This window comes from Dipodomys merriami, unplaced genomic scaffold, assembly GCF_024711535.1.
Source record: "Dipodomys merriami isolate MVZ:Mamm:240054 unplaced genomic scaffold, mDipMer1.0.p SCAF_54, whole genome shotgun sequence".
NCBI lineage: Eukaryota > Metazoa > Chordata > Mammalia > Rodentia > Heteromyidae > Dipodomys > Dipodomys merriami.
The window spans coordinates 289,978-304,678 of NW_027206113.1; the positions used below are offsets into that span (position 1 = coordinate 289,978).

The 14,701-nt window shown below is 34.4% G+C and overlaps 1 pseudogene; it reads left to right on the forward strand.

Annotated features, from left to right (window-relative positions):
• The first annotated feature begins 8,634 nt into the window (after positions 1 to 8,634).
• On the forward strand, positions 8,635 to 8,734 carry LOC138811619 (U6 spliceosomal RNA; annotated as a pseudogene).
• The last annotated feature ends 5,967 nt before the right edge of the window (positions 8,735 to 14,701 follow it).

The following is a 14,701-nucleotide window of genomic DNA, read 5'->3' on the forward strand; positions in this document are numbered from 1 at the left end:
TTATTTCCCAAGTGTACATGCGTTAACAGTAAGGGAAACAATAGCAATTATAGGAGAAAGAGAAGTTCTGTGTTTAAGTATAAGGGTTCAATATACTATAAAAAGACTCTACAAATAAGACAACATTGAAACAATAAAGCCAAGTCCAGTATGTAGATTTATGGGAGTGATATAGAGAAAGCATTACTCCTACGTGGAACACGGATTATGAGGGCACTCCCTTTCTAAATCATGCTTGCTAATCAAGCAACTTTGTAGAAAGAAGAATGGTAATATAATTCTGCTTCCAAAAAAAGTCAGAAATAAGAGCATGGACGTAACAGGGAAAAAAGTCCATCTTGAGAGTGCAGGGAATATACTAGCAATGAACTGGTGACTAAGATGACATTTCTTTTTCTTTCCTTTACTTATATATTTTTTTTGTTGGTTGTGGTCTTGGCACTTGAACTCTGGGCCTAGGCACTTTCCTCTGCTAATCCACTCAAGGCTAATGTTCTACCACTTGAGCCACAGTGCCACTTCCACTTTTCTTGCAGTTAATTGGAGAAAAGTGTCTCTGGGATTTTCCTACCTGGGCTGGCTTTGAACCCCAGTCCTCAGATCTCACCGCCACTCAGCTTAGGATCACATTTCTAACAGTGCACACTCAGTATATGTAATGTGTATGTTCATCTATCTTTATATGAATTCTGGGGTTAAAAATCTGGGCTACAGCTTAGACTTTACACTCAAAAAATGTTTGTAGTTTAAAAGCTGATTCTACTGGATAAATAAAACCTACGAATATAAAGGAGCCTGGGAAGTTCAGTTTACATCCAGCCTGGGCAGAAGAGTTTTTGAGACACTATCTATAATTAACCTGCCAAAAGCTGGATTGGAAGAATGGCTCAGGTCATGGAATACCAGTCATGAGGAAGATTGATAAATAAGAGCTTGAGGCTTTTGCATGCATACATACAAACATAATCATAAACACAGAGGCACTTAAATGCGCACACACAAATACACAAATGATACAACTCTCAGAATATGTAGAAAATTTAGAAAGCAATAGAAAATATATCCTGAGTAAGACTAGAATCAAGTGATAATTAAATTAGAAAATCCTCAAGTGAACTTTCTTCAAAAAAGTTTGAGAATATTACATAGGTAAACTTGAGATAGTAAGAGAGTCAAGTAATCAATAGTAAAGGGATTTGATCCATGGAGGAATGAATCAGAGACCCCGCAGATGTATTTGAAAATGTTCAAATCCTGTGTCAAATGTTAGAAAATCTTTGAAAATAGTACATGAAGAGTCTAAGAAGTCTAGTGGATAATATCACTGGAGAAGTTCAGAATTGCTAGTCTGTATCTAGATTAAATAAACCAAGAAACTATGGCAGGGCAAAGTGATACAAGGCTAGAATTCTAGCATTCAGACTGAGAGGAGATTAGAGAGTGGAATTACATAGTGATAACTTCCCTGGACTAGGTAGTATAATTTTGTCTTAATAAAACAAACCAAACAAGAAAGGAATACACAGTTGGAAGTTTGGGCTAATTTTGTCACTATGTTTTGAGAAGTTAAGTTTCCTATTACAATGCAACTCATATTATAATCCTCAGGTGTGTTTCAAATACTCTCTTCATTACAGAACATTTCTAGATGCAAAATGGCTCTTGATTCTCATCCAAAATTCTCTTATCATAATTCTGTTGGATTCCAAAGAATTGATGAAGGATTACAAAAGCTTAACCCCAGAGAAAAAGCAAAGTTCGTCTAATGTATGTCTTTGTAGATATTGCTAAATTAGAATTTAGATTTAAAATAAATGTTTTGGTTTTGTTTTTAATTACATATTCTATAAGACACTACAAATTTCTTTTTAAGTAGACGGTTTAATTGACAAATTCACAAATGATTCTTGCATTCTACTTGCCTAGAATATTCTTTCAAGAGAGTTATAATTAGAACTTAGTTAATAGATAATTCCACCAGTTCATGTATAAAATGATAATGTGAATAATGTAGACAGTGTTGCGAATAAAAAGATGATGTTAATTTATAAATTTAGAAAACAGCAATTTTTGAGGCTTTGGTATAACATGGTATGAAGAGAATAATTGTATGACATCTTCTTTTTTCTACCTCTATGTAACACAGGAAGCAATTTCCTAAATTATGTGCCTCTGTATACAATGAGAAAATTGCTAGGTTTAGGTTTGTTTTTTGTTTTATTGATTTGTCATAGGGCTTGAACTCTGGGCCTGGACACTGTCTCTGAGCCTGTTTATGTTCAAGGCTCGTGCCCTACCACTTCAACTTCAGTGCCACCTATGTCTGGCTTTTTTGAAAAGTTTATTGGAGATAAGAATCTAGGGAAACTTCCTCCCTGGGTGGGCTTTGAACTGAAATCTTCCAATCTTAGCATCCTAAATATCTATGATAGTTAAAAAGCATAAATATAAATAATATTTGCAAGTGTTCTGATCTCAAGAATACCAGTGGGGGAAAATGATGTAACCGAGTTTATTGTGGTGTTATTTCCAGAACACAAAGGGCATCACATTAGCAGAGGTGTAGTATTTTTCACAATAGAGATAAGCTATTTGTGATGTGAATTAAAGGAATTTTGAGGTGTACCCTACAAGTTGGAAACTGTTGAGCTAGGATGACTTTATGGCATAAATCTTTGGATTGATGGTCAAAGAAATAATAACTTACACTGATAAAAAAAATTGCATACTCTTGAAGAAATAATTATTACAGGTGCGTCATAGTTTTATCCTCTACCAGAATGTGACTATTTTTCTGTTGATTTCTCAATCTGTAACACCTCACCGGAAACTGCATCTATTGCAGAATTTCATAACATGCCAACAGGAATGGAATGTTCAGAATTTGAAAATGAGTAGTTATCAGTCATAGGAATTTTGAAGAATACAGATATTCTCTCCTCTTAACAACTTATTTACTTTTAAAAGTTATGGGTTTCCATAGAATTAAACTGTTTTTGGGTTGAGTATGAGAAAGTACTAAATTTATTTTTTTCAAAATATTGTCAAGTATATTGTGAAAATATTATCTAGTTGGATTCAAGTTGATTGTCCTCTGATTAAAAAGGGGTAATTAATTCAAATTAGATGCAAAATAGTATCAATTTTTAAAAAGTTACTGCATAAAGAATAATATTTACTATACCAATACAGTGAAATTTTTTCATGCAACTTATTTTGTAAATTAATTTTATTGTCAAAGTGATGTACAGTGGGATTACAGTAATTGTAAGGAAGTCAATACATAACTTTTCAAAGGTGTTACCCCCTCCTTCATTTTTCTCACAGTTTTCCTTCACCTCAATACTCCTCACAAGTTTTAATGTACATTTCCAACATATTGTCTTGTGAGTAATGCTATTGCATTGTCTTGCCCTTTGTCCTTTGTCTCCGCCATTTTGTTGTTCCTCTTCCCTTTCCTAATTAAGGTAAATGTATACACAATACACAGGGTACCAAAATCAAATACAGCCAGGGACAAACCATAGGGGAAAAAACCCAAAGAAAATAGAAATCACATAGTACATTAAAAACACAAACCGCAAATAAAAATCTGTTTCCATATCTTGGAGTTCATTTTGCTCAGCATCAGCTTATATAGTCATATATATGCATAACAAAGACAATGGAAAATAATAGTTTCATGGACACTATATCATGAAAACAGCATGTAACAGTTTTTGATGGTAAAGGTGGAATTAGGATTGGCAAATTTGCGATTCTGATAAAGGAATTTCAAAAGAGTTTTAAAATTATGCCAGGTAAATTTTAATCGTTCAAACTTTTGTTTAACAACTTAGCCTATTAAGAAAATTTAAAATTCCCTGGGAAAATAGGCTTTCATGCAAAGTAATCCATGTAGACTTAGTTGAGAGGGAGCAATGTTGAAGATGGCTCATTTTCACACTAAACAAACAAACCTCAGAAACCTTGCTATAAATCCTGTAGGTTCCCTTGAGAATTATCCTTACCCAGGACATATACGCTCACTGTGTGAAACAAGGTTGTAATGGAATTTAAATTCATATTTCTTTACAAAAGACTTCAAAATTTGTGATTTGACCTTTAATTATCAGACAGAAATGCTCTGAAAAAGATAATTTGGGTCAAAACATTTAGGGACAAATTGCCCTCCACAATGAAAGAAGGTATTGGATATACACTTTTCTGTTTATAATACTTTCCACAATGTCTTTGCATGTGAAGCACTGAAACAAAGAAAAAATCTGATTGGATACCTCAAACCAATGATTTCACATTTCTAAGTAGCTCACAAAATATAATATCCTTATTAACATGAGATAGTAAAGACTTCTCTTATTACATTAGCCAAAAAGTTTTGGGATCAGAAAAGAATTGAGCAAATTGAAAAGGTAAGATAAGGTGTTCTTAGAAGCCCTAGTTAAAGCATATTGGCTTCAGCAGTAGAAGGATTCCAAAACTTTTTGATATAGATTTTGTTAATATTTTAGCTAACCAAAGTTATTTTGCGGAGACTATTTGGCTCACTACAATGCACAACAGATTGAATGAAGACATGAACATAAATTCCACATCCAAATAAAAGAGTTTAAAAAGAGAAACCATATACTTCTTCAGCTTCACTAGACTTGAAGCCAAGGAGGTGTGATTATTTGGAAATCAAGCAAGAACTATGAGGAGGACATAGAAGTAGGACAAAGAAATATTGTCCGTTGTAACAGACACTGTCATACAAGGTATGGGTGATATAACTCTATTTTTCTCCATATATCTTGTTGAGCAAATGCAAGACCAAGAGAAAATAATCTATTGAAATAATTTTGGAAAGAATAACTTTGTTCCTGATATGTTATCTAAGGAGAGACTTACGAGAGAAGATTAAAGTGGAGTATACTTCCTCTAAGCATTTGTTAGCAAAATATATCTTTTAGGTTAGAAGTGATTGAACCAAAAAGTGGGGGAGTAATTATTTTGTGGCCCTTTAGACACAAGAAGACTTTCAAGGTAAAAGAAAAAAAGTATAGATAATAATTTGTGATCACAGCTTCTTGGACTGATTTTATGGAGACAAAGTTTACATTAGAGTTTGTCCTCATTAAGATAGATGTTGGGTTTTCTTAGCAACCAAATGCAAGGGTGAAGTTTAATGGACTCTCTTGGATAAGTAAACAGCATGGTAGAAAAAAATGGCAAATAATATTTAGTAAATTAGTTTGGTTAATTACTTTGCCATAACAAAGAATGAAAGATATAGTTCAAAATCACTTGACTTAAAAGTATGAAGAAAGCGTACTGAAGAGAGATGAGAGAAAAAATAGAGGACTCTTCTGTCTCCAGTGAAGTAATGTGTTCTTGATCTTGTTTCTTCCATTCTATCTTCACAAGCTATCAAGTGTGGCTGAGGACTGGAGTATTCATTGCAGACAAAGAGAACTCACAGAAGAAAATATTTGCAGCAGATGTTGGTGATTCTTAACCTTAGACAATCTATTTAAGTCTGTTCAAAATTCTATGCTACCCCAAACTGCCCACTTTGAACAACTTTGTTTGCTTTTCCCAAGACTACCCTTCATTAACTATTTAAAATTTTGAGAGGTCCATTCATCCTCTCTAGAGATTGCTGTTTAGTTGTGATTTTTGTGTGTTTTTGTTTTTTGTTGTGCTTTTTAACTAAATCTCAAAAGGTTGTGCACGTGTATTACAATAAATATGTCCATCAAATTTCCCAGTGCTCTTGGATCAGAGTGACTCCTTCTATCATTCTCAACCAACCTCTTCTCCAAGATTTAATTCAGATTTACCACTTCCTTTATCACATATCTACATTGAGTATTCTAGCTGTACTTGTCCCTTGTTCCATTTTTTATTCATTCTATGGCTTTCCTCTCTTTTTTCAACTTCCTGATAGTCATTCTGTTAAACTCTCTGTTAATACTTTGAAAGGTTTATATACATTCCATGGAGTTTCAATCCTGCTTATACTTGAACTGATGTCAGTTTATATTTCCATAATTCATTCATCTGCAATAACAATTTGCAAGACTGGAGACTTGAAGCCCCTAGACATGATTTTATTCTCATCCATTTGGAAGATTAATCTTTAGTCAACAAGAAAGATTAAAAATGGCTTAGAATATATTCCTAACTAACAAATTTTATAAATGGCGTTGTAATAGGGCTTGTGATTATTTTATTTTACATGGGATCATATTTTCTACTACCTATAAGTTTTGGAAAAAGAAGAAAACTATGATTTACTACTATAAAGGAATATGATAGAAACAGAAGACAGATTTTATGTTTGTCACATCTCTGATGAGTACCCATATTCATGACTTTAAGTCCTATTTCTTACTATGTTAAAAAGATAGGAAAAACATAAAACAACATGTGATAAGGCAACTATTTGTGACTTTTTAAAATGTACCTTATTAAGTGATGAAATTTACTTTATTAGCTAGTTTTTGGGTTTGAATTATGGGAGGGTGATCTATTTAACACATTCCTGGAAGGCACCTACTGAACAACATAAATGTTGGGTGGTACTATTTCTACACTTTAATGAATGGTTGAACCTGTTTGGCATTAGTGATGGGTAAATAAATCAACTCTTTTGTAACTTGCACCCTAAACTTGAAAAGTTTGTAATGTCACTAATTATCATCGACTTGTCAATTGTTATTTTGGGGAATGTGATTTTAAAAGATTATTTGAAAAGGAATCTGTTTTCAGGAGATTAAACATAGGTTATCATTTGTTAGTGAATGATAACATTTTTATACTGCAGAACCAAGTTTTCCTGAATTACCAGTATTTTGAAGCATTAACGATCTTCTCAATTAATGTTTTTGTGAATTATATTTGACCTGTAAGTCAAGTTTTCCTAGCCTTGGTAGAACAATTATGGATCTATCGTTCTAGGAACTATTTTTTGGCCTACTTATGCTGGACTGAAATCTTTCAGTAATTATTAGGAGAGGGGTATTAAAAATAATTTGTGACATTTGTGATCTTGTTCACTCATATGTGCTGGTCATTTGTAAATTGAAAGTTTGTATTACTGTACTTTCTTTCAGATTTTGTGATCTCATCTTTCATTTTAAGTTGCCTTTCATTTCACATTTGCTTACTGCTAATTCCAGTGTCATAAGGATTGACATGGATTTTTATTACTTTCCGTTGGCACATTGCATGGGCCTAGGTGAGAAGTCTTGCCCTTGTTACTTGATGATGGGGATAACTGAAACCTGACATCCTAGTACCCATGTGTCCTGCAGAAGAATAATAAGTTTTAGACATCATGTCAGCAAAATTTGGGTATAATCAGTAGGAATGCTTCAGAAATATGGAGAAAAACATTTTGGAACCAGTGAGTTAAAATAATAAACAGAGCAGGAGTGTAAATTCCCTTATAAATTAGAGGAAAATAACAATTTTTTTTAACAAAATGAATTCTGAAGACCAAGAACACTTTGAATGTTTATACCGAAGACATTGCATTGATACTGTTCATATATTAATATATATTCTAAACCTAATTATTTATATTCCAATCTATTTATTGTAATATATATTTATTTGTCAAATTATCAGTTAATTCTAGTAAGCTTCACTGTGTGAAATAAAATATCAGCACATATAAATATAAAATATATAACTATATATAATATAAGAAAAAGGCACATGTTTTGCAATGTTCTATTGTGGTTAGGGTATCAAAGGTAACTGTGTTTTAAAGTATTATTCCATTATTTCTACCTCAGTGTTTGGTAGAGTTGGACCTAAAGCTTTACCATTTGTAGATTTACAGCCTAGAAGCAAGAGGAAACACTGTGATTAAAACATTACCAATTTAAGGCCTAATATCGAGGAGAAACATATAGACTTCTCTTGTACCTATGAAAATATTTCGTGAAAGAAAGGCAGTAGTGTAAATTCCTGCCTGGTTGGATAGTAGACTGGCCAGGATATTAGGTAATCATGCATATGAATTTTTTTTCACCTTCTTGGCTTTAGCTACTTTGAAATTTTAGGTATAACAAACAATTATATTTTGATAAAATACCTACTAGTCTAAACGATTCTGTCTTAACTGTTCATCTCTCTATGATCCCTATTAACTAAGATTAGTTTTGTTCCAATAAGGAAATCTATGCTGTCAGGGTAAGATATTCTGGTTGGTCTGTTGCTACATGGAAGAAGAGTAAAGGGTCAGGTAGACATTTGTGCCAGTAAGACCTCATTTAGGAAATTTTAAGCTGCAGAAGTTTAGATGTAGCTCTTAAGCAAGGCTTATTTTGAATCCATTAGCTCCACAAAGCTATCTCAGTTGATAAATAAGTACTTGAAAAGCCATCACCTTTGGACCTAGCTATAAAGGCTTCAAAGTATGATCAAATTAAATGAAAAAGACTTAAAATAGTCATTGAAAAAAATTGCAAATCTGAGCAATCGACCAAACAATATAAGTTTTACAATATACACAGAATTTTAGAGAAGTAAGATCAATAGCATTTTAGGAACAATAAGTTTTCCTGGTTACAAACAGTCAACCAAGCATATATGCCTTTATAAAGACTGCATCATTAACTACATAAATTTACAGGATACTACATGCTTCAGCAGCACGTTTACCCAAATTACAACAATATAAAGATTAACATGGCACTTGCACAAGGATGATATGAAAATTTGTGAAGTATGCCATATTTGTCATTCTTCAGATGCCAGAAATGAAAAACAGTTATTAAAAATGATTACAAAAATACAAATGTAACAATACATGTAATTAATTGAACTAAAAGTTAGTTTGACATCAGTGTATTAAATCCTCACCTTAGAAAGGCCTTTATATAGCATCATCTTTACAAAACGTTTGAAATTAGATAACGTTGTCATTTTTTCCCAAAGAAATAACATAGTATAAGGACCTAGGAAAAAAAGGAACGTTAAACTGTTTCTATATGGAATGCTATCTGAAATAACACATTTATATATTATAAAACAATGTAGAATTCAAAGTATTATTTCTAAGAGAGAATGAAATAGATTATGGATATTATACAAACAAAATACAGATTATTTTAAAATATACTTTTTTCAGACAAGCACCAGAAATATCTCTAGTTTCTGTACTACTCATTTCAACAGATAAGTTAAAAATGATTTCTGATTTAAAAATCACAAACTCTGCAGAAATCATTATAGATGTATACAAACAAATCTTGAATACATTTTGACATCAAAGTCAGGCAATTCACTTGAAGAATACCATGGAGTCCACGTGTCTCTTTAGGATATGAACCTAAACAATAATCTAATACTACAGAGTTGAGGGAGATGAATTGCCCTCCTGAATAATTTACTTTTGGGTCAAATAAAAGCAGGCTTGCAAAAAGAGAATAGACTTTACAGAAACATGATGAGTTGATGTAAGTAGCTGCTTAGCTGATTTTGTTAATTTGTGAACTAATTCAGGGAAACAGAGTACAGCAAGGTAAAAAAAAATAAAGAAGGTCACATTGAAATACTCATTGGTGTGTGTGATACTGCCTGGGCACTATCCCTATGATTCTGTGCCCAAGGATAGTTGTCTAACACTCGAGCCACTATTCCATTCTGATTTTTTAGAGATAATCACATATATTTTCATGATTGGACTGGCTTTGAACAGTGGTCTTCAGATCTCAGTCTCCTGAGTAGCTAGCTAAGTGGATTCAACCTCTGGGTTTCTAGTTAAAATTCTGACTGTCCTGTATGCTTCACTGCTCTTTTATTCTTTTCCTGCGGTAATCAGAAGCGTAACTAATATATGTCTAATTGCTTTAAAAATAATGTTACTGCTTGGCACCAGGGCCTCCCATCTCTACTCTTAACTATTTAGGAGGCTTGAGAACATATCCCAGGCAAAATTTTAGTGGACTTTCTTCTCAATCTATAGCTGGGTGCATTGGATCATTTCCACCATCCTGCACTATCTAAGAACTAAGATTGGAAGGACTGCAGAATCCAGACCAGCTAAGGTAGGAAGCTAGACAAGATGGTGTACAACTCTGATGCCATTGATGATTGGAAGTTTAAGAGGACAGATAAGGTGCATGTTCTTGTAGAAAGGGAATCACTATCCTAAAATTAACCACTGATATTATGCCAGCCTAACAAGAAAAATACCCAAAGTTGAAATCCCCACAATTTTCCACAACCAAAATAATTATATACATTAACATTCCAAAACTTAGTACAATGTGTCCTTTATTCTAATATCTTTATCAGATTATCATACGATGTGACAGAATAGTTCTACATCATATTATGATATATTTAAAAACACCTAGAAAATTCTTTCACATTTATGAAGTGCAAAAGAATGGCAAATTGCCTCATTTCTTACGTATTTGAGTATCACTAAAAATTCTTGTAGAAAAAGTTCCGGGAAGATGGCGGAGGAGAAGCTGGAGGCTAAACAAGCTCTTGCATAGAAAGCAGTTTTATTGTTCCAGTGAACAGTCCTAAGCCAGAAAACCACACCAAGTGTGCCATCACAGGAAGACAGTTAGTCCAGAGAGGGAAAATCCAGGCAAGGAGACAGATCTGAGCACTTGCCAGCGGCGGTGGTTGCTGAGGCCAGCCTTAGCCGCCCTACCTGCAACACAGAGAGTCCAGGACAAAGGGTCCAGATGAAGCAGATGAGCGGATTCTACTCAACCCCAGCGAAAGCTGACTAGAAGCAGATATTTTTATCCTGCAGTGTACAGACAAGGGACAACCCAGGAACCAAGACTCGGTGTGATTAGAAGCCTGGCAACCTCATTCCTTCTCAGGGAACAGAGGAGGGAAGGCCACCCCTCACCCCTCACTACCAGAGATCTTTGATACTGACAAAGGCCTGGCTGAGCAGCTAGCTCCAACTCAGGCCTTGGAAGAAAACAAGAGTCATGTAGCAAGTCACAGGAACCTAACCTGATCTGTTAGGCTCAGCTCCACCCAGGGAAAAGTCACCCAGCCTGGGGCCAGCAAGTTCTGACAGCCCCAGGAGTAGATTTCTTCACTGGATAAACAGAGCCAGAGGCTGCCCCTCCCTACAGCAGCCTTAAAAATCAATTGAAATTCAGTAAAATTAAACCCTGAGAAAGGCTCCAGGCTGGGCTCTGTGAGTGTCTCACAAGCTAGCCCCTCAGGGAAAAGCTACTGTTTGCTGAAAGGCCTCAACTCTATCCAGAACCTAGCCTCATCACAGTATCTCCAAACTAGAGGAAACAGCCATCTCCCACTTTTTTGATACAGCAGATCTTCCTCCCATTGAACAAGCCTGGGAGGAGGATCACAAAATCCTGGGTAAAGCAGAGCATTTTTCTATCTGCTCAAACTAACCGACTTAAGAAACCAACCAAGCCACAGAAAAATCAAACACCACAAACAGACCAGAGACTCCAACTACAGACTGGTTAATGACACAAGGGAGATACAGGATCTTCTCATCCCCCCAAAAAATCAAAGAACTCTTTTTTTAGTTTTTTATAAAAAAAACTTTTCCTAAAACTTTTTTTTAATTTTAATTTTTAACATTTAAAAAATTTGTTTTCTATTAACTTTTTTTTCTTCCTCTTATAATTTTTATTTTCGGAGTATGAGTGTGTATGCTTTTTTTCTTATGTTTTTTTTTCTTTTCTCTATAATTTTTTTTGTTTAGCTCTACTAATCTTTGATCCTTTTTTTTCTTTCCTTATCATTCTTTTCACCTTTTCTGTTCTTTTGTTCTTCTTTACGTGACTTAATTGCTATTCTGCTCATCCTCAGATATACCCATAGTTGATTATTAGACCTTATCACCTATTGTGTACACACTTAATCCAGAAATTTATTACTCAATTCAAAACCAGTACTACTTCTTTATATCTATATAATATTTTAAGCATTTCTAATTTTAAGATTATCACATCTACTTTCTATCCCTACCCTAATCTTATCCTAATCAAATTGTTCTCTGAATATTATGTCTGCATTTTGCATAATTTTTAAGTTTTTAAGTGTTTCACTTTTTAATTTTTAATATTTGTTCTTCTATTTTATACCTTGTATCATTTTTTGTCTTTCTTTTCTTTTTTCTCTCTTTCTCTACTATCATTCTATTCAACCTATTTCCCGCTTTGAGATTAAGACTTAGTTAAGTTTACTTACCCTCTGCCTTTCCACATCCCTGTATTCATATTTGTACCCACATCTCTCCCTAAACCTGATAATTTCTGGTTTGCCAAATTCATCTTTGTGGTTCGTAGACCATTAATACATAGTTGTTTGATGTTGAATAGATATATCTGTTGAACTAGAGTGTATCTACAGACTTTTACGGTGCAACTACAGACTTTGTTTGATGCTTAACTTAAGATAGTGTTCTAGCACAAAACTGGTGTTACTTTCATCCCAAATGTCCAGGGCAAGCCAGAAAAACACAAGAAAAATGGCAAGTTCGAGTATCCTACACCCACTGATCATACTCAGCGGACAGAACAGATAATGAACAATCCATTGGAGAGTTCCCCAAAAGCTCTACAAACACTACTGGAAAACATGGTAAATGAAAAGATTGAAAACCTAAAAAGAACACTGTATGAATGTGATAGAGAGAGAGAGAAGACAAGCCAATGGTCAATACAGGAATATCATGAGCGTGAGAAAGCAACTCAAAGATTGATACAAGAATTGCATGAGCAGCTCAAGAACACTCAAAGAGAAATAAAGAAATGGCATGAGCAGACTCAGACCAGTCAAAGAGATAGAAAGGATTTGGGGAAACTGGCCAAGAACAGACAAAGACAAAGAGGAATGGCACGAGCAGGCTAAAAATACTCAAAGAGAGCAACAGGAATCACGTGAACGTGAGGAAGCTAATCAAAGAATAATATAGAAATTTAGAGAGCAGGATGAGAATACACAAAGATCACTAAAAGCAATCATGGAATCCATAAACAGAGAGCTGAAAGAACTCAGGGAGTCCACAAAGAGAATGCTGAATGCAAACCAACAGAAGGAATGGGAGTCCACGGAAACCATAACCAATCAACTAGGTTATTTGATAATAAAAACTGAACACCAAATTAAGGAAGTAGAGAAGTTCATACAAGATCTACAACAAAGCTCCAACAAAGAATTTGAAGCCATCAAAGCCAACCAACTAGAAGGAAAAGAAATAAAAAACAAAGTAAAAAGTCTTGACAGTAGGTTAGACCATGCAGAAGATTGAATCTCAGGATTGAAGACAGCCTACATATTATAGAGAAAGCACATATAACCATCCAAGAAAAATCCAAGAAATATGATAGACATATTCAACACTTTGAAGACACCATCAGAAGGCCTAATCTGAGGATAATGGGTGCAGAGGAGCACCTAGAGACAGAAGTTAATGGTCTAGGAAATTTGTTTCACAGCATCCTAGCAGAGAAATTCGCAAACGTGCAAAAAAGTTAGGCCTATTCAGATACAAGAAGCTTTTAGAACTCCAAATAGGCCAGACCACAACAGGACATCCTATTGTCACATAATCCCCACAGAATCAATTCAGACGAATGAAAACATCCTTAAATCTGTCAAGGAGAAAAGATCAATCACCTATAAATGCAAACCAATTAGAATCACCTCAGATATCTCAGCAGAGACAATCAAAGCAAGAATAGCCTGGAAAGATGTATGCCATGCCCTAAAGACAAACAACAATCAACCAAGAATACTTTACCCAGCTGTATTCTCCTTCATAACCGAATGGCAACTAAATACCTTCCATAGCAATGAAAAATTGAAACAATATATCTCTACCTAACGAGCCCTACAAAAGATTCTTAAAGATGTCCTACACATAGAAAACCAACAAGACAACAATAGAGGCCAAGAAACTGCACCCAAACTGAGAATCCAAGAACCATAGCAAGAACCTAGTTGCCCCAGCCACCAAGAAGGATAAAATGGCAGGATCTCCCAAATACCTCTCTGTCCTATCTCTTAACATTAATGGACTTAACTCTCCAATTAGAGACAGACACTGTCTAGCTGGATTAAAAAGCACGATCCTTCTGTTTGTTGCCTTCAGGAATCTTGCACCCCCCAAAAAAAACAAACACATTTTCAATGTGAAAGGTTAGAACAAAATCTACCAAGCAAATGGCCTCCATAAACAAGCTGGAGTTGTAATCCTAAAATCAGATGAAATAGATTTCATATTAAAATTAGTAAGAAGAGATAAAGAAGGTTGCTACATATTAATTAATGGATCTTTCCTTCAGGAGGATATTAAAATTCTAAATATCTATTTGCCAAACAACGGAGTACCCAAATTTATCCAAGAATTATTACTTCCCCTCAAATCCCACATAGATCCAAAGACATTAATTGTTGGGGACTTTAACACATCACTTTCCCCACTAGATTGATCAACTCGGCAAAATCTCAACAGAGAAACCGAAGATATAAACAACTGCATAGATCAACTAGATTTAACAGACATCTACGGAATATCTCACCCAACAGCTTCAGAATACACTTTTTTTCTCAGCAGCACATGGAACATTTTCCAAAATATACCACATTTAAGGACACAAAGCGAACTTGTCCAAATTAAGAACATTGAAGTTATACCTTACATTCTCCCAGACCACAAGGGAATAAAATTAGAACTCAACACCAAAAG